This window comes from Syngnathoides biaculeatus, chromosome 23 (genome assembly GCF_019802595.1).
Source record: "Syngnathoides biaculeatus isolate LvHL_M chromosome 23, ASM1980259v1, whole genome shotgun sequence".
Taxonomy (NCBI): domain Eukaryota; kingdom Metazoa; phylum Chordata; class Actinopteri; order Syngnathiformes; family Syngnathidae; genus Syngnathoides; species Syngnathoides biaculeatus.
Window position 1 is genome coordinate 12,665,621 of NC_084662.1, and position 19,405 is coordinate 12,685,025.

A 19,405-nucleotide genomic window follows, 5' to 3' on the forward strand; every position below is an offset into this window, starting at 1 on the left:
GCGCATGCAACACGTGCACACGTGTGCACACACACTTTTGTAAAAATCTTTAGCTGTCTTTCAAATGACCGTTGTCTTCTACCATCATAAACAATCACTGTATAGAGTTCGTGCACCTACGTTGTAAAGTCACATGACTTTTGTTTACGTCGCTATGTTGCCGATCAAGCTAAGCATTGTTCAATGCTAAGTCGGTTGGAGACGACAGGAAAATATGTCTTATAGCACGACGCCCAGTGTCTTGCCCGATACCGTTAGACATTTAGAAGGTGAAAATAAACCAAGGTGCGTCAAAAAAATTAGATAAACCTGGCATAGAGGACCCATATTTAATGCCGAAGTCGATGCTTTCGCTGATAAGAAATTGGACTGTTAATTCGCTTCCGCTTGTCTTGGACAACTGGATATACACATAGATCTGGTGAGTAAGTCGTCGTGATTTACACGGAAAAATTTGAAAGCATATAAATGTGTGGACGCATACAAATACTTCGTTGCTGGCTCTGTTCTCAATCAAGAATAAATCCCACATAGTGACGGGATGACGGCTCGTGAACGCGGAAGGGTGTTCGGCCACAAGTTAACCTTTGCCGGAATCCATCGATCTTTTCAGCTAGTATTCAAAACAAATACCAATATTTAAATAAACGACCCCTGGTTTTACACAAACTCGCATTCGCTAACTATAAAAAAAAAAAAAAAAAGAGGACGTAGTCACACTTAACCCCCGCAAACCTCTCCAACGGTTTTTTTAAAAACCCATTGTTCTCAAATGAGCCAACTTGGCATTAAAAATACTTCCTGGTAATTTGAGATTGAGAAGAATAATTCTTACCTGAAATGAAGCGATTGCTATACAAGTGTGTGTATATTTTGGTTGGGCACCATCCATCATTTTTAATTGCCGAAATCCATCGATCTTTTTTTGTTTTTTTCTGCTGGTATTCCATAGAATGATCTCTTTGAATATCTGTCTCGTCTGTTGTGACAACCAACAGGAGAACAGCCACGTGCACGAGCTCTGTAGACATACATTCTTACACTCACACTTAGCATGCGAGCACTGTCGTAATTTGCTCTCACCTGCTCATGTTAATTAACAAATTAAGATAAGAAAAAGGTTTAGTATGCTTTGACTATTGGGGAAAAAAAAAATATTTGTTCTTTCACTCTTCTACAATTGGGAATTGTAATTTATGTACATACTTTGTGTTAAACACAAATTCCAACAAAGAAATAACAGTAAAAAATAAATCAAGTAACATCTTTGGTGCAATCATGTTATAAACGCAGACATATAATTTTACAATCAGAGCACACATTAGTCTTCTGAAGGCTCCTCATACCTCTGGAAAATTACTGCATCAAAAATGCAGAAATTATGGTATTTTAACTTCTTTTTTTTTTTTTTTTTTTTAGGTCCACCCACCGAATACCATTCTCAGTGTGGCCGTCTTTGTCGTTTCAAGTGCTACCTGGCCTGATGCCGCTGCAGATGGCGCGCGAGAGAGTGGAGACGTTGTAGTTAAAGCTTTGATATGGAAAGAAGCTCCGCTGAACGCAGATGAAAGTGAGGAGAAACACAAGGCCGAGGAAGGCAACATCATTATGTATGAGTGTGTACTTATGCGCAGTATGTATCTGCAAAGAGAGGAGGGGGGAAAACTGAACACTGTAGCCTATTTCACTTGTACTGAATTGCTACATTTTTAGACCTCTCTCCACAGCCCAATCTACCCTCCGGGATCATTAAATTTTAATTTTATTGCCCCTTTCAATGTACTGTAATGTTTAATTACAGGGGTTCTTTTGAAAAGTATTCATGGGTGATGAATAGCATACACATTGACTTTAAATGTGACAAAGGTATCAGAGCCCTTTGAATTGTTTCACCTGGGAGGTGAGACGCAATTGTCTGAAGTACTGAGTGCTCAAAATGCATTAGCTTTTGATAGGGCCACTTACTTGATTGCTGGGTGAATTTTTCACAGTAGTGGCAGGGGGTATTTCAGTCTGGTCCTGTGTTGACATATGCTGAACTTATGCCTCCATGAGTTAAAAATACTTTATTCCCCCACACTGGAATCTGCTTCTGCAAGTAGAAAAGAAAGCAATCAGCCACAGTGCATTCCGGCTGTTAAAAAAACACTTGCTGGTGAGATCCAGCCCGCAGTCGTGCATCCACTTGCTGGGGAGAAGAAGCTTCTGTAAACGGCCGATTTGTCATGTTGACAAAAGCCGAACTCGCCATTGGCATAGCAGTATGTGGGGAATGATGAGAACTGTCACAAGACAAAAAATATACATATGCTGTGTAACATGCAAAGTAATCCTTGATTCTTTGGTTATTTTGATGACAGCATGTCGCAGATACAATATGTTCTAATGATGCAGAGGTGGAAAAATGTTACATTTAAAGCAACGTTTGACTTTATTTTTTTGGGACAAAATTGAGAATCCAAATATTCATAAGGTTGCGTCGATGGTGTCTCTCATGGTTTTGAGTTTCACAACAACTATGTCGCAATGACTTTTCTGCAACAGTGTTCTAATTGGTTGGATCTACTTCAGTCAACACAAAAACATCTTGACCACTTGTGGGTTCCTTCTGGGGATAAATGAATTTTTACTTGACTTGAAACTCAAAAATAAAAATGGAGAGAAAAAAAAATCCGTACCTTATCCGAGCGGCTGGTTTTGGGCTGTAACCAGGACTTCAAAGCAGAGCTGAGAGGAAACACAGAAGGGAAGCTGGGGGGAAATAAAAAGTTAACATGAGAAATAGCCTAAAAGCGAGAAACTGCAAGCTGTGTGCGCAGAAAACATGAATAATGGATAGAAATGTAGATGAGGACAAATTGACTCCCCATTAGAACTGCATTGAAAACGGAGAATGACGCAAATTATGAAGGAGATATTTACTGATGCAGAATCATGCAGAGCACTGTACTGATGCATTTTTTTTTTTTTTTTTTTTTTGGGTTCGACAAAGTCCAAGGCAATGAATGCGAGAGCGGAATGCGGCAGACAGGCAAACAGAGCATGTCAAATCATTTTAATGTGCAGCCAAATCATTATGTCACCACCTAATCGGGCAGACACACACTGCAAGTGGTGATTTGGCAAAACAACGGCCATTGACAGATGGTTTGAGGCCGCGTCTGCGCAACTAGCGTCTAGCCACATGAAACAAAGTGAAATGAACGCTAACCTCATTTATACCAATCTTTGCTGGCCTTCCCGGTGTTCAACTTAAAGTTCTAAGCCAGGCTACAACTAGGCCATCGAAGGCAGAGTAAACAGTGGCTTCAACGGCTCGGTTTTCTCCAGGGCAACTTGCAGCTGGTGAAAATCAAGCGTTAAGAATCCACATTCAAACAATTTGTCCAGAGCTTCAGAATATTAATACAAAAGAAAGTGTACATCACAAATTGATTTCAGAGAAGGTGGTAAAGCAGCAAACGGAGATCCCAGAAAAACACTAGGAACATTCCTGTCACGTGGAGGAATCTCCATCCAAAACCCTCATCAGTAGGAACCACATTTACATTATTGTAGTCGTCGTGAGCTCTGTTGTTTTTCATGTGGAAAAAACACCGCTGCTAATATGTATGTAGACTGCTGAGCGTTTAGCGCCAGACCGGTGAATTAATGTTACGGTAAGAGCAAATCAGCCTCCGCCTTAGCGTGCTTCCCTCCAATAAAACAAATGAATTCATGTTTTTGCACACTCCCTTTCTCAATCACACGCCACGCTTTGGATATTACGCACCGTTTCACTTGTTTATCAGCAGCCTTCTTTCAAGTAATTCTCAGACATGTCGGGAGAGACGCAGAGCTAGCAGAGCTGCTGTTAATCTTACTCTGCTGCTCGCTGTAATGTAACTTTAATAGTAGTTGTGAGATGTAGAGCACTGGAATGTTTATTACAATTTTCGGTGAGTTTTCTGCATTTGCCTTCGACACGTGAGTTTTGTTCTTTGGAGCTTCTCATACGAGAAAACGTTTTCTCTCTCCTGCTTGTGTTTGTGAAGTAATCTTCAGCTTCAGATGGGCTCTGCCCCTCGCACGTAAAGTCCCTGCTTAACCAATCCGATGGCCCCGTGTCTGAAACAATGTTGGACACATAAATGGGACGAAAGGGAGGGGCGCCAAAATAACCCAGTTTTAAATTCGCTTATTGATAGCAGCAGGGCAGTTTAAAAAAAAAATTATATATACTGATGCTGAAAAATACCGAAGATTCTAAATATCGGTGCCAAAAAGTAGTCCATCTGTTAAAAACAAAATCATCTATATCACGCTTTTAAATACTTTTAAAAAGGCAGTTGATAATTCCACAGCATTGTACTGTACATGCTGTCCTTCTTTTTTTAATTAGATTATTTTTCATTCATGTTAAATTAAGCCCAGTCAATCTCGCTGGAAGGCAAGCTTTTACTGAATTATTGCTCACACTGCAGTGCAAGATTCTCCCCATTTTATGAATTAAAGATGTGCGCTTTGTGCAGGTTGAGATATAGCGATGTCAGCTTATTGATGCCTTAGCGATATTGTACTGAGAAGCCAGGACTGAGATGCGTGTAACTCATTCCTACGCAACAATAAGCTTCATTTATGGTTCTATAGTTATAATTAGACTTTTGCTCTTTGCAATCACTCCTGCCCCGAGTTAATCCTTTGGCAACACAGTGAACTGAAGTCGAAAGTCATGCATAGAAATGGTTGTGCGGTTTACGAGGTAACAGGTTCCACTGTAATGCAATGCATATGTGTAATTTTATATAAATCTATTTTCTTTTAGGCTATTTTAAAGGATCATTGCACAACTATGCTCCATTTTGCCCTGGGACACACCTGTTGCTGTCGTTCGCAGGCACACCGTTTTCTGCTCGAGTCCCCACAAGTCGATTTGTGAAAACTAAAGCCTTGGCTGCAAATGAAGAAAGCACACATCTACCGTAAAAACCCCCACCTTGGAGTCTAGAGCTGAATCTTTCGTGCTCTGAAATATGAGATAAATGGTTAGGTAGCACGAAGCTCTGAAAGTAGGAGCTGGAGGAATTCTTAATAATTAACATGTCATCCTAAATTCTCTTTAAACCTGGCCAAGGTAATCGTGCTGGTCCCCCACTCTCACTCCCCAATCATGTGCAAGTGCACCTAACATCTTCATTCATCCCTAAATTTAATGGACGCTGATGAGCCAAAGAAAAGCTATTAATTGGAAGTTAGGTGGAGGAAGTCGAATGGGTGCGTGTGTCGGTTCTGAAGTACAGTGAAGAAAATAAGTATTTGAACACCCTGCTATATTGCAAGTTCTCCCACTTAGAAATCATGGAGGGGTCTGACATTTTCATCGTAGGTACATGTCCACTGTGAGAGAGATTATCGAAAAAGAAAAATCCAGAAATGACACGGTTTGATTTTTTTTTAACAATTCATTTATGTGATACAGCTACAAATAAGGATTTGAACACCTGTTGATATTTGGGACAGTAGCCGTTGTTTGCAATTACAGAGGTCAGACGTTTTCTGTAGTTGTTCACCAGGTTTGCACACACTGCAGGAGGGATTTTGGCCCACTCCTCCACACAGATCTTCTCTGCACCATGCAGGTGTCTGGGCTGTCGCTGAGAAACACAGAGTTTCAGCTCCCTCCAAAGAGTTTCTTTGGGTTTAGGTCTGGAGACTGGCTAGGCCACGCCAGAACCTTGAAATGTTTCTTACGGAGCCACTCCTTAGTTTTCCTGGCTGTGTGTTTTGGGTCATTGTCATGCTGAAAGACCGAACCACGACCCATCTTCAACCCTCTGATTGAAGGAAAGAGGTTGTTCCCCAAAATCTCTCTAGCCGTTGTTTGCAATTACAGAGGTCAGACATTTTCTGTAGTTGTTCACCAGGTTTGCACACACTGCAGGAGAGATTTTGGCCCACTCCTCCACACAGATCTTCTCTGGACCATACAGGTTTTTGGGCTGTCGCTGAGAAACACAGAGTTTGAGCTCCCTCCAAAGATTTTCTAATGGGTTTAAGTCTGAAGACTGGCTAGGCCACACCAGGACCTTGATATGCTTCTTACAGAGCCATTCCTTTGTTTTCCTGGCTGTGTGGTTCAGGTCAATGTCATGTTGAAAGACCCAACCACGACCCATCTTCAATGTTCTGATGGAGGGAAATATTTTGTTCCCCAAAATCTCACAATACATGGCTCCAGTCGTCCTGTCCCATGTGCAGAAAAACACCCCCAAAGCGTGATGCTACCACCCCCATGCTTCACAGTAGGGATGGTGTTCTTGGGATGGAACTCATCATTTGTCTTCCTCAAAATACTGTTCGTGGAATTATGACTAAAAAATTCCATTTTGGTCTCATCTGACCACAAAACCTTCTCCCATGATTCCTCTGTATCATCCAAATGGTGATTGGCAAACTTAAGACGGGCCTTGACATGTGCTGGTTTAAGCAAGGGAACTTTCCGTGCCATGCATGATTTCAAATCATGACGTCTTCGTGTATTCCCAACAGTCACCTTGGAAACGATGGTCCAAGCTCGTTTCAGGTCATTGACCAAGTCCTGTCGTGTAGACATGGGCTGATTCCTCACCTTTCTTAGGATCATTTAGACCCCACGAGCTGATGTCTTGCATGGGGTTCCACTCCGATTGAGACTGACCGTCATGTTTAGCTTCTTCTATTTTCTAATGATAGCTCCAACAGTGGACCTTTTCTCACCAAGATGCTTGGAACTTTCTCCGCCGCCCTTTCCAGCTGTGTGGAGTTGTACAATTTTGTCCCTGGTGTCTTTGGACAGCACTTTGGTCTTAGCCATGTTACAAGTTTGAGTCTTGCTGCTTGTATGGGGAGGAGGGGTGGGTGTGTCTTTATGCAGCTAACTACCTCACACAGGCGCATCTGATTCAGGATAATACAGTACATGGAGTGGAGGTGGACTTTTAAAGGCGGACTAACAAATCTTTGAGGGTCAGAATTCTAGGTGATCGACTGGTGTTCAAATACCTATTTGCAGCTTTATCACACAAATAAATGGTTAACAAAATTGTACATTGTGATTTCTGGTTTTTTCTTTTTAGATTATCTCTCACAGTGGACATACACCTAAAACTTTCAGACCCTGCCATGATTTGTAAGTGGGAGAACTTGCAATACAGCAGGGTGTTCAAATACTTACTTTCTTCACTGAATCTTTATAAAGGCAACTAGAGGCAGGAGGACTTTTTTGTGCCAACTCAATTCAAAGAAGTTATGTGCAGTCACTGTATGGATGGGGTTTGGAAACCTGACGAGAAGCCGCGGACTCTTTTCCACGGGGAAAAGGAGAGACTCAAATCCCTGACAGAAGAACACACTGACACTCACCACAGGAACACAGGCAGCCTACACACTGTGTATAATACTCCTTCAACTGTGACTTTAGTGTGAACTTGAAAATATTTTATATATATTGTATATTTTAATTAGCTCATATACCTTATCTCTTGGTTGATAGTGAGCAGGTGATGTTTTTTTTTACCGCTCCAAACCACCCACAACTGTGAATTTAGGCCTGAATGAGATTTCATTGCCTTCCCATATTATTTAAAATATAAACTGAATGGACTGCTTATGTGGATTTGGGAGGTGAGCTCAACATTATGCCATATCTTATCATTTATATATTGGAAAATATGCCTTAAGCCTCAAACTTTGTTTTGTTTTACAGCTCAAACCATCATACATAACCAAAGAATTAACGCCACAAGTGTATTAAGCTTTTTGTGACTCCATCACAGAAGCAGTGGAAGGAAGAAACGTGATAATCATGAAGCAGGAAATAGAATTTACTGTGACACAGGAAAGGATCCATTTGCCTGCATAAAAATGAGAAGAGAACATTCAGGCTCATGAAGTGCTTTAATGCTGACTATTTTATTTTCAGTGAGCTCGCGATGTTTTCGCATTGTGAATTGGAATCCACAATTGCGAAGTGAGTTCGCATTTTTACACACATCTCAGCCAGCTCGTTGATTTTCTTTGAAAAATTTGACCACTTTTGCATTAAAAACACAATTAATGTAAAATAGTTTCTCTGTTCTGTGGTTACTTTACAGAAATGGGAAAGAAAATATTTCGGTGATGTGATCCCTGACATTTAGTGGTTATCTAATAAAATGGTTAAACGCGTGAATTACTGAAACAGCGTGTACGCATGAAAGCTCAAAATGTTTCTTTATGTACGGAAGTAAATATGTGCCACCAGGATTTCAATTTGAAATGCCACAGAAAACAGGATTTGAATTTAAAATGTAAAGTGATCACATTTTCAATAGTTGTATGTTAGGGTAAGTTTTCAATGTTAACAATTTAGCTGGCTAAAACCCGCTGTCTGAAATTCAACCGGCTACAATTCGCTGTCTAAAATTCACCGTCTGTGCCACCAGGCGAGGTCACTTCAAGTCAGAACCGAACAGCCAGCCAATCCAGTTACGCTTTCTTAGTATGTGTACATGACTAGCGACTAATTGTACCCAGTTGAATTTCAGACAGCGAATTGTCGCCGGTTGAATTGTCGACATTCAAAAGTAACACTGAAATACAACTATTGAAAATGTGATCACTTTACATTTTAAATTCAAATCCTGTTGTCTGTGGCATTTCAAATTCAAATCCTGGTGGCACGTACTTAGTTCCATATTTATGCTGCCTGCATCCAGATATACTTCCAGCAAATACCTACTAAAATCCCATGAGGTGACAGTATTCCTCTGCAAAGCCTTTTCTATTCACTTTCAATGGGCTCCATAGTGAGTTCTATATTCAATCATTTGTTTCTTTGCCAGTCCATCAAAATACGTCTGTTGAAAGTGTTCAGTGGCACGGAAAAGGATTGGGAGAAGTTCATCAACATTTACACAAAGCATTATGTTACCGTGGCACTGTTGGCATAATGGCCTAAGCAATCAACTATGCCAATCGTAACTGCTATTACATGTCAGGATATTTCAAAAGGGGCAGCCACTTTCGAGCCTGAAGCACTCAATCGGAATCTTTTGACCTATGCGTGCAAAATGGGATTTTAATGTCCAATCCCATAATTCAATGTGGATTACATGAGTTAGTGTTGCATGGCAAATGATTCTGGTCCTATCCATCCATTTTATATATCATTTATCACAAATGACTTAGGGTGAGAAATGCCCTGTGCTTGTCACCAGTCAGTCACAAATTTGGCCACCGACCAGAAATGAATGAAAGGCAGAGATGTTAACCACGAGATTACAAGGAACAGACTTTTTAATCCCTCAAAATCAGGTTAAACCTTATATCGATCACATTGTTCTTTGGCTTCAAAGACCCTTTCAATTTCTGATGCGAGTTCTACAGAAACACTTTTAAATCCTGATATGCAACGACGGGAAATTGAAACGTTGAAACGGTTCTAAACCTTCGGCTAGTTATTCTCTTCACATTTATCTTCACTACTGCTCACTGCTAAATCGTAAACAGATTCATAACTAAAGAGAGCTTGACAGTTATTTTTGTGTGGTGAAATTGATTTCTGCCAATTAAAATTCAACGTGAAGTAAAAGCCGCACCAGCTAGATTGAGAAACCAAGGTACGAAAACAGACCAACTGAGAAAAACATTGTTAATGGTGACCAGCTTGCTAACCAGACTAAGGCCTAACAACAGAAAAGATATTCTACAAGTCTTCCTGCCTGGTGTGCTCGCCATATGTTCCATGATCATATTTGTGGACACATTGTACTGTACAACAACCGTAGAATACAGTACACCTGATTGCTCTTATCTAGTATCGCAGCCTGGTTAGCAACTCCGTCAACTAGCCTTCGTAGGTCTGGAAGAATGCAATCCTTGTAAGATAAACCTACAGTGAACGGCAGGGAGGTCCACAGATCAATACAAAAGGATTCAAGGACACAGTGAAGTAGACGGGGGTTGGGTTGCAAAAGCGTACCGATAAGGAATCGATATGAGCCAAGAAACCTTGCATGAGAAGCCCAGGACAAGGTATAATAATGTTTCCACCAGTAGGGCAACATAACAGGCAGGTAAAAATTGCAAGATCTATTTATAAAATGATCGTTTCAGCCATTCATTTTCTATGCCGTTTGTCACTAGAGCACGGGCTGGCCGCTGGTTGATTGAAAGGTACATTCAGAAAAAATACCAAGAGATACACATATCTGGTCAATTTAGTGAACAATGTAGAATCTTCAATGAAGTTGATATGCATGTATTTGGAACGCCGGAGTACCCAAGGAAAACCAACCCAAGCATGGGGAGAGGATTTTACCCCAATACAGAAAGCCCAAGAGACAAACTCGGAACCTTACATTTGCTGGCCACTGGCCACAATTTATTTAGTTTTTTTTCCCCCCCAATTTGAAATACTGGAATTACTGGAGACAGATTTGCAAACGAGGATGAGCCCGAATGGTGACATTTGCATCTTATTGTATTACCACCCCGGGAGATGCTTTGATACTTGCGAACTTGCTGTCCCAAATTAATTAGAACCTCTCTTCTTTTGTCTCGACACTAATCCATCCACCAGTGCTACTTACAGCATATTGCCGTTGTTTATGGTGCGTTCTCTTGCAAACTGTTGCTCCCTACAGGACATCGTGACGGTGCAGCGGGATGCTTGATACAGATGGCTGCTCTCCCTGTAGAAACAAAGTGGCCATTAATCCAATTCTTTTTCTTTTTTTCCAGCAAAGGATGTATGTTATTCGTGGGAAATGGGGAAGGAAGGGAAGACACTTTCTTGCTTAGTCTATTTTACATGCATGGGTGGGGATTTTTTTATTTTTTTTTTTAAGTGGGGATGGGGAGGGGGGCATTCTTGAAATCAATTAGCTCAAATTGAATACTTCTTTATCACATCACTGCCAAGAAGCCAAATGCCCTCAGTTTAGTGAGAGAGGGTGGGAGGGAGAAAGGGAGAGAGAGGGAGAGAGCGAGAGAGAGATTTACCCAAAGCGGTTGACTGTAGTCTGCGGATTGGACTCGCCATGTACAATCTGAACACACGACCGACAATGGGACGTTCCTCCGTGTAACTCGACGATATTACTACTTTGGACCGGTGTTGGTGTTGTTTCTTTTTCTTTCTTTCTTTTTTTAAATTACTATCATTTACATATTATTTTACTTTTTTTTTTTTTTTTTTTTTTCTCCGCCAGCTTCGGAACGGATTTACTAAACCTGGCTTCCGAGCCCGCAATGAGATTCAACACTTTGGACAGAGACTAGTCGTCCATTGACGGTAAGCAAGCAGAGTTAGGTTCTCTTGTGTGGTAGACAGATTTCTGCGGGGGGAGAAATAAAACACACTGTTGAGCGTGAATATAATAAAAACACAAGTGTTGTAAAAAAAAAAATAACTAATAATAATCGTATTTATCATGGCTGTCACTTCCTACCCGCTCCAGCGTCTACCTTAGTGGTGAACGGCACGTTTGTATGCTTTGAGCTTTTTTTTTTTTTTTTTTTTTTTTTTGGGGGGGGGGGGAAATAATTACCTCGTCGGAATGTGGAGAATGGGCTGAAAGTCTCGTTAAACAAATTGACTTGTAATCGTCTTGGATCGGGAGAACGAGTGTTTTCGGGTGGCTCGCCAGTTGTGGTGTGAAAAGCCAGCCGATCATTTTGATAGTCCGCGAGCGAGCGCGCGCGTGCCTGCTGCTCACACGGACGCGCGCGCGCACGCCGACAAGCAGGGCCACCGGGAAAATATACGACCGCGACCACCAACCCCCGAACGCCGATCATAATTCAAAGCGGCTGACAGACAACGAGAAAGGCACGTTTGTTCTTTTCTTGTTGAAGCATCAGATTTTTTTATGTGGCGTCTACAAATATGTTGAATAATAATGTGAAACTTTTGACACAATGATGTCAGGAGGAGATTAGTATCATGCATCATTAGTGAGGAACTTGCTTTTTTTTATCAGGGTTTCGCTTACCAAATCATAGCATCGCCCATGTCATGTTAGTTGAGATTTTTTTTTTAATTATTTTAGAAATGTGTCAAATATTGCACCAATAAAATCCCATTATTTTTTTTTTTGACAGTAGTGGTTGATTGCTGCACACGAACAATAACTGTCAATTGATTCTTGGGGATCCCCAGTTTCAGACAAGTTCAGTTCCTGTTCCATCCGTCCATCCATCCATCCATCTTTGGAGCCGCCTATCTTCACAAGAGTCACAGAAGTGCTGGAGCCAATCCCAGCTATCATTGAGCAGGTGGCAGGGTACACCTTGAACAGGTTGCCAGCCAATCGCAGGGCACAGACAACAGTCACACTCACAGTCACACCTATGGGCAATTTAGCGCGTCCAATTAATGTTGCATGTTTTGGGGATGTGGGAAGAAACCGGAGTGCCCGGAGAAAACCCACACAGGCACGGGGAGCACATGCAAATCCCACACAGGCGGGGCCAGGATTTTAACCCCGGTCCTCAGAACTGTGAGGCCAATACCTTAACCCATTACTGTGCCGCCTTGTGACGTTTATTACATTAAAAAAATGTGTCAAACTGGAACTTTACTTTCAGCAACAGGGTATGAGCTGTAAAACAAAGTTTGACGAAATGTTTGAACAGCTCACAGTAACATTAGAAATGGTAAGTAACAAAGCCTAGATGGAGGCATTTCAAAATAAATGCAATGTTTGGTTAGTGTAAGTTGCAGTCCTACTCAAATGCTGCAAAATATCGCCATATTGTACTTTAATTCTTACTAAACACGGTCCCTTATCCGGGATTAAATGTTCGACCTTTTACTTACGAAAGCTGTGCGGCGTGGCCGCCCAGCGCCACTTCCTCGCTGCCTCCGTGCTTCAGTGCTGCAGCTGTTTTGCACTGAGAAATGAATTCACACGATATAAAGGAAGGAAAAAATGCACATGCCAGGCTCGCTCTGGACAAGAGGTCACCCCCGCCCACCCCCCTCACACAAACACCCTCTTGCTTTTTAGCCCACAGCACTGTCACTGGCTTTGATAACTCCGAATACACAGTCAACCCTGACAGTGTAAACCCATTGTGATTTCTACAAGGTCCCAGATTTAACAGCGTCAATTTTAATGACGCTAATTAGGATTTTTGATTACATTGAGCCCACGATAATGCTCGGCTTGGCGTTAACTGTGTCTGATACGGCGGCTCGGGCTGTGAATGACGAGAGTTTAGTGCAAATCATCGCAGAGATGTTTCCACAGCCCTCCTTTTTGCAGTGCCCTTGAAAGAAATCACATTTGGAGGCGCCAGATTTTCCTCTGGGTTATTAAACTCCGGGCTCGACTGTATAGAGACTCCTCATTCGTATTGCGGGGATGATGAGCCAAATGCAAATTAATCTATCATGCTCAATTTATTATCCGACAAACAGACTATGAATTTGAATGGTGACCCTGCAGGGGGTCAGGCCGCACAATCGGCCGTGCCTTTCTCGAGTGTTTTATCGAGTTGCAAAGGAGTCTGTTACCTTGGGGCATGAACTCTGAACTGTCTCATACTATAAAAGCTAAAACACTATATTGAAGTGGCTTCTGCTCTAACAGATGCATTTCGCAATCGCTGAATAAGCCACGCTCACTAAAAATTTATGTAAACTTGCCAAAATATATTCTAAAAGCGCATGTGCGCGTCCCCCTTGGGTACTGTACACTTTAGCCCTGCTCGACACTTGGTACTCCCTGCAGTTGATTAAATCATCTAGATCAGTAACAATACAGAGGTGCCCCCCCCCCCACACCCCCAACCAGTCTTGGAATTGATTAACATTTTAAAACAACCTTAAGGTCAGTCACACACTCCGTGGCTTCCAGAAGACTGCAGGCCAGCGTGCTCCATTTCAGACGTTTTTGCGTTGCACCGATTGCAGACCGAGCTGCTTTTCACGATTGCGCACTTTGCATGCTTATTGCGCTGCGGATTGTGTTTCCCGCGTGCCTCGAATTCCATTTGTGGCACTCTTTAAAATTCAGCCCTGCCGCTAGAAACTCAATTAAATACAGTATTACTATAAATACACGGGCGGAAAGCCACAGAGCCCGGCCGAGGCACCGCGCAGCCGCTCAGCCCCCACACCAATCATCCCAGGCTCCCGACCCCGCCCCCACCACCACTGCATAGTGACTGGTGGTCAATTGGTACGACTGGGTGGAGACAATGTGGTCGGCCGTCACAAAGGCTAAAACCAACTACGCTCTTGAAAGCTGTGTGCGCCCGGAACATCAATTGGGATTTTTGGCAGGGACAAGACGTGCAAAATGGAAGCGCTTTGTCTTATCCTGCATTACACCCGCTCATGTCACGCTGACTGTAAACTTGTTGGCATCATCACCGTCTCAAACACTCTTGCACCCCGGTTTATTTTCCGCGGCGGTTCTCTGTTGCTGCTTTTCCCCGCTTTGGAGTCCGTGCTCTGCCGGGCTACGATCTCCCTGACATAATGGCGTCCACACCGATCGATGGCCAAATGGCACGGTCAGTCAATAACAGCCATACTGTCAGATAACGTGGCCTGAGAGCGAAACGGGAGAGAGCAGCCTCCAGACAGCACGTGCTGAAACTTCTTTGCATATAATATACTCCTTAATTATAGATCAGAAATGCCAGCGCTTGTTAACAAGGCATCTATTATGGATCGTGTTGTGATCTGGTCTAACGTCAGCAAGCCATTTTATTTGTTGGCACTTTGCTCGCCTCGATCATACGTGGAAACACGCATACAAGACACTGAGTAAACGTCATACTTTCAACTCCTGGATTTATTTTCATAAAAATATCCCTGAGAGGAACATACACCTGTTAAAAAATCTTGATTAACGGCACTTTTAAGAAAACATTTCACAATGCTTGATGGTCGACAAGAAAAAACAAGTGATGTACGTTATTTATAAACAATCTTTATTGAATTAATTAAACACCACACAATGTTAACAAAAAAGTTTTTTCAACATAGATGAGAATTTATTTGTACCATTTTGAATGTGAGTATGTTTATTTTACGCAATAAATGCTGCAAAAATAGCCCCAAGAGCTGCTAAATCCTTTGATGATGTATGTTCGAATATCCTTCCATCCATTTTCTTAGCTGATTATCCTCACAAGGGTCACAGGGAGTGCTGGAGCCTATCCCAGCTGTCAACGGGCAGGAGGCGGGGTACCCCCTGAACTGGTCGCCAGCCAATCGCAGGGCACATGTAGACAAACAGTCGCAGTCACAATCGCACCTCGGGGCAATTTGGAGTATCTAGTTAATGTTGCATGTTTATGGGATGTGGGAGGAAACTGGAGCGCCCGGAAAAAAAAACCCACGTAGACACGGGGAGAACATGCGAACTCCACACAGGCAGGTCCGGGATTGAACCTGGGACCTCAGAACTGTGAGGCCAATGCTTTCCAGCTGATCCACCGTCCCACTATGTTTGAATATAGGAAGTTAAATTCAGACACATTACAAAAAAATGTACACAATCTCAGGGCCATTTGGCTATCCATATTTCAGTGTATTTGTGGACAACATGAAGGATTTCAAAATCAGGCAAGTAAATCATGCGCCTATTAATCATGATGATTTGTTATATTCTGGTAGCGCTTGGAAACTCTTCATATTAATTGAGCTTTTATCTCAGCCTAGCATTTAAAATGTTTTTATTCAACAACAAAAATGTCAATTGTTATACCTTGGAGAGTTGAAGTGCATTTCTTAAAATAAACAGTTTAATCATACAGCCTGTTGAAAAAAAAAAAATTCAAGGAGAAGGTCAAAACGATTATGTGCCCAAGATACCAAAATGAAAAGTTGGTTTGGGTAAATAAATGGTCGCTTAGGTGTTAAGTATTCAATGAAGCAGCGTTAAAATTTTTAGACCAGTGCAAACTAAAGAACTATTGATTTTGTGAAAGGAGAAAACAAATAATAATAATGATAACTGCCATTTCGAGTGAGAGTGGTAGTTTTTATGGTGCGATAAAAACGTGTCCCATCCGCAGAACAGTTAAAGATGTTACCTCATCTGTTTCGACCATGAGTGTTTTCTTGCCACTAACACAAGGATGATGATCTTTTGTCTCCCCCCCCCCCCGCCCCCTCTATTCTTTTTGGACAATTTGCCCGAGCGAACCAGTTTCATTTACAGACCGATCCGCACGTTATAACCGCCGCATTGAAAAACACGGCGAGTGCCAGTAAAAGATGGATAGTTGTGAAATATTGGAGCAATTGCAGCCCTCCAGGCAAGCAGTTATCAGAGGTACACAAGTGATGGGCAAATACATCAGCTCAAGCGCCACGGTCTGGTCTACGTTTGAGACGTATCATGTTTAGGCTTTATTTCCTCCAATAATGTCGGTCCCTCGGGATGATGCCTTGCCACAATTGGTCAAAGGATGCGTCATCCTCTGATGACAAGTAAATGCCCCATCAGGATAAAAAACAAACATAGTAATCATTTCACGTTCACCTTCACATTGATGCTGTTGTTTACATGCAGACTTTAAATGCTGTTGGTAACCAAAACAGCAGCAGCAAAGCACACTCTGAGGAATGCAAGTGGACGGTGTTAAAGAGTCCGCTGCGTAGTATTAACGATGCTCTCACATGACACAAGTGGGTGTGTGCCCATGTTTACATTCCATGTCGAGACCTCCGGTGCCGCTGTTTGGCTAAATTTCACCACAATAATCCCATTTTTATTTGAATCTTCAGAGCCACGAGATAAATTGGAACATACCACTATCGTTGTTTAATCCCGGGAATATTAGAAAAACGGGTTTGTACAAATAACAGTCTCTCCCTTCTTACCCCCGCCCCCCTCCCGCCACTATTGGCGCAAATCTTTGACTTCAGCTCCTTCTGTCCAAACACCCATCGATGAATTCATCAATCTGTTCCAGCTGTGAGCAAAACAAGCACCCCGTGAGTGATGTCTTGTCACGGCGAACGATTCGAGATGCATCAACTGTTGGATGGGACGGATTGGGGAATGTATGTTGCCTTTGCAAATTATGATTGCGATGTCCACAACATGAAGTTGTGATTGACATGATTGAAGCAGAAGAAAGCTTGCAAAATATCTCCACCCTTGTAGTCATACATTTATGCATTCATACTCGAGATCAGGGGTGTCAAACTCATTTTTGCCACATTGTACTTGCGGTTTCCCCTCAAAGGGCCGTTATGGCTGTGAAGCGATAAAAATCTTTAACCGCCTCATCATATTTACACACGAAATTTCTGAACTAGTTTTGGAATCATAAATCAAGGTAATGGGTTTTTCCAACTATTGATGTTTGGTAACACAAAAATGCTTGTAATATCACAACATTATCATTTATGATATGACCATTTGAAATTTTGGTACAGATTTGAACGGAAAAAAAAAATCATAAAAGTTGATACACATGATTTGCCTCCGCGGGCCACATAAAATTACGCAGCAGGCCAGATCTGGCCCCCGGCCCTTGAGTTTGGCACGTGTGCGCTACATCTTCAGACCTCCACCAACCACAATTGTACCAATCAAGTATCCTTAGTCTGAAAATTAAGTATCCCTGTTTTTTTTTCGGGGCGGCACGATGCCTCAGCTGGTTAAGTGTTGGCCTGACAGTTCTGAGGACCCGAGGTTCAATCACGGCCCCGCCTGTGTAGAGTTTGCATGTTCTCCCCGCGCCTCCGTGGGTTTTCTCCGGGCACTCCGGTTTCCTCCCACATTCCAAAAACATGCCACATTGATTGGACGCTCTAAATTGCCCCGTCTCTATGTGCCCTGCGATTACCTGGCATCTAGTTCAGGGTGTACCCCGCCTCCTGCCCGGTGACAGCCGGGATAGGCTCCAGCACTCCCCACGACCCTCTTGAGGATAAGCGGCAAATAGAATGGATGGAGGGATGTTTTCCTCTACAGCCACATTCACAAAGGAAGTCGTTTCACCTTTAAAACAGTTTTTATTCATTTGTGCGCTTCTGGTTTCAGATTTCTGTGAATTGGATCTGTCAACATCACAATCACAGGAAGAAAATAAAAGTCAGTCGGTAAACGTGTGAGTCCTTCCGCGTGTCATATCGCTGAAAGGTTTTCACAAGTGAACAGAATAATGTCTCAAAGCTCTGTAGAGGGAGATGAGAGAAAAAGAGACATTTAAAAAGATGAATTGCCACAATCTTAAATTGACTTCATTTTTGTCATGGAACGTATATGCTTTATCAAGAGTAGCTGCAACTCAATCCCAACTCGCTGATCTTGAAAACAATCGTGAATGTTTTTATCCACTTTCTGTATTGCTAATCGGAGCCTATCCCATCTGATTTTGGGCGAGAGGAAGGGTACACTTTGAAGTGGTCGCCAGCCAATCGCCGGGCACATTTTCCAACACTTGGCCCATTTCTTTCGGCAGTGGTTGTCTCCATGTACCCAACACAAGCCTTCAAGTTAAAGTCATAAAACAAGGAGAAATGTGATTTGAAGTTGTTGGAAGTATAAAGGAGTCCCGAATCTATAAACTTTACCATGTCTTATATCCAGCATTGTCGCGGCTGAAACTTTGGGCCTTAGAGTCATTATTTACGAGCAGGTATAGGAACCTGTAAAAATTAGAGTTGCGGTCTTGCCAGGAAAGCCGACTTTGTAGTGTATTACTTTTGAAGACATGCTGTATTTTCACCATTAGAGCAAAGTACTTACCATCCAAAAAAATGCTCACAACCTGTGAGATCTTGCTCACTTAAATGTCTGCTTCATCCGACTGAAACGTATTCCCTTACTAACCTGCGAGTGCACACAGCAATCCATGTGTAAGAAAGCTGTCAGAGTATTTCTCTTGACTCTGATGTGTCGTGTAATGAATACATTACTTTTGCTCCGCTTGTGTCTCACATCACTGCAAAAAAAAAAAAAAATGTGCAAATGGAAGCGAATACCGATGGTGTATTGTGTGCCGTTCATGAGCCTGCATTTGTGTAAGTGTGCTGAGCATATGTTGGTCTGATGATTTTATGCCTGGACATGCCTCTTTGTGTGTCAATTTTTTTTTTTTTTCCGTTTGCCCTAGACTGCAAATATTTCATTAATTTGGGAGAAGGTTGGTCGCCCAATAAAAGTCAGGCGCAATCTGGGGCTTAATGAAATAACGCTCACTATAAATTCGCAGCAATCTATAAATCTAAATCCAAGCTTGTATCTCTTCAGTCGCGCTTTAAATGCCTCCTAATTCAAGGTTATTGAAGATAAGGCCTCTTTCTGTCTCAGCATTCTGCAGTCCTAGCGAGTAACTTTTACAGAACGGCCATGAAATGGGAATATGAAATTTGATGCAGAGGGGAATGTGAGAAATACGTATCAAAAATGGACCGATTTTTTTTTTT

At 42.2% G+C, this 19,405-nt stretch overlaps 1 protein-coding gene across 3 annotated transcripts in view; it reads right to left on the reverse strand.

The window, feature by feature from the left end:
• fut8b (fucosyltransferase 8b (alpha (1,6) fucosyltransferase)) overlaps window positions 1-12,894 on the reverse strand; it is a 197,926-nt gene extending 185,032 nt beyond the window's left edge. Inside the window, exons 1-4 of one of the 3 annotated variants that reach the window (XM_061812713.1) lie at window positions 12,821-12,894; window positions 10,590-10,691; window positions 2,679-2,751; window positions 1,966-2,092 (exon numbers count right to left, since the gene is read on the reverse strand). The gene's annotated coding sequence lies outside the window, so the exon portion shown is untranslated. Of the gene's footprint in view, window positions 1-1,965; window positions 2,093-2,678; window positions 2,752-10,589; window positions 10,692-11,001; window positions 11,120-11,549; window positions 11,712-12,820 lie in introns of those variants that run through there. The other 2 variants (XM_061812710.1, XM_061812712.1) reach the window with 2 other exon arrangements.
• Between the last annotated feature and the right edge of the window lie 6,511 nt (window positions 12,895-19,405).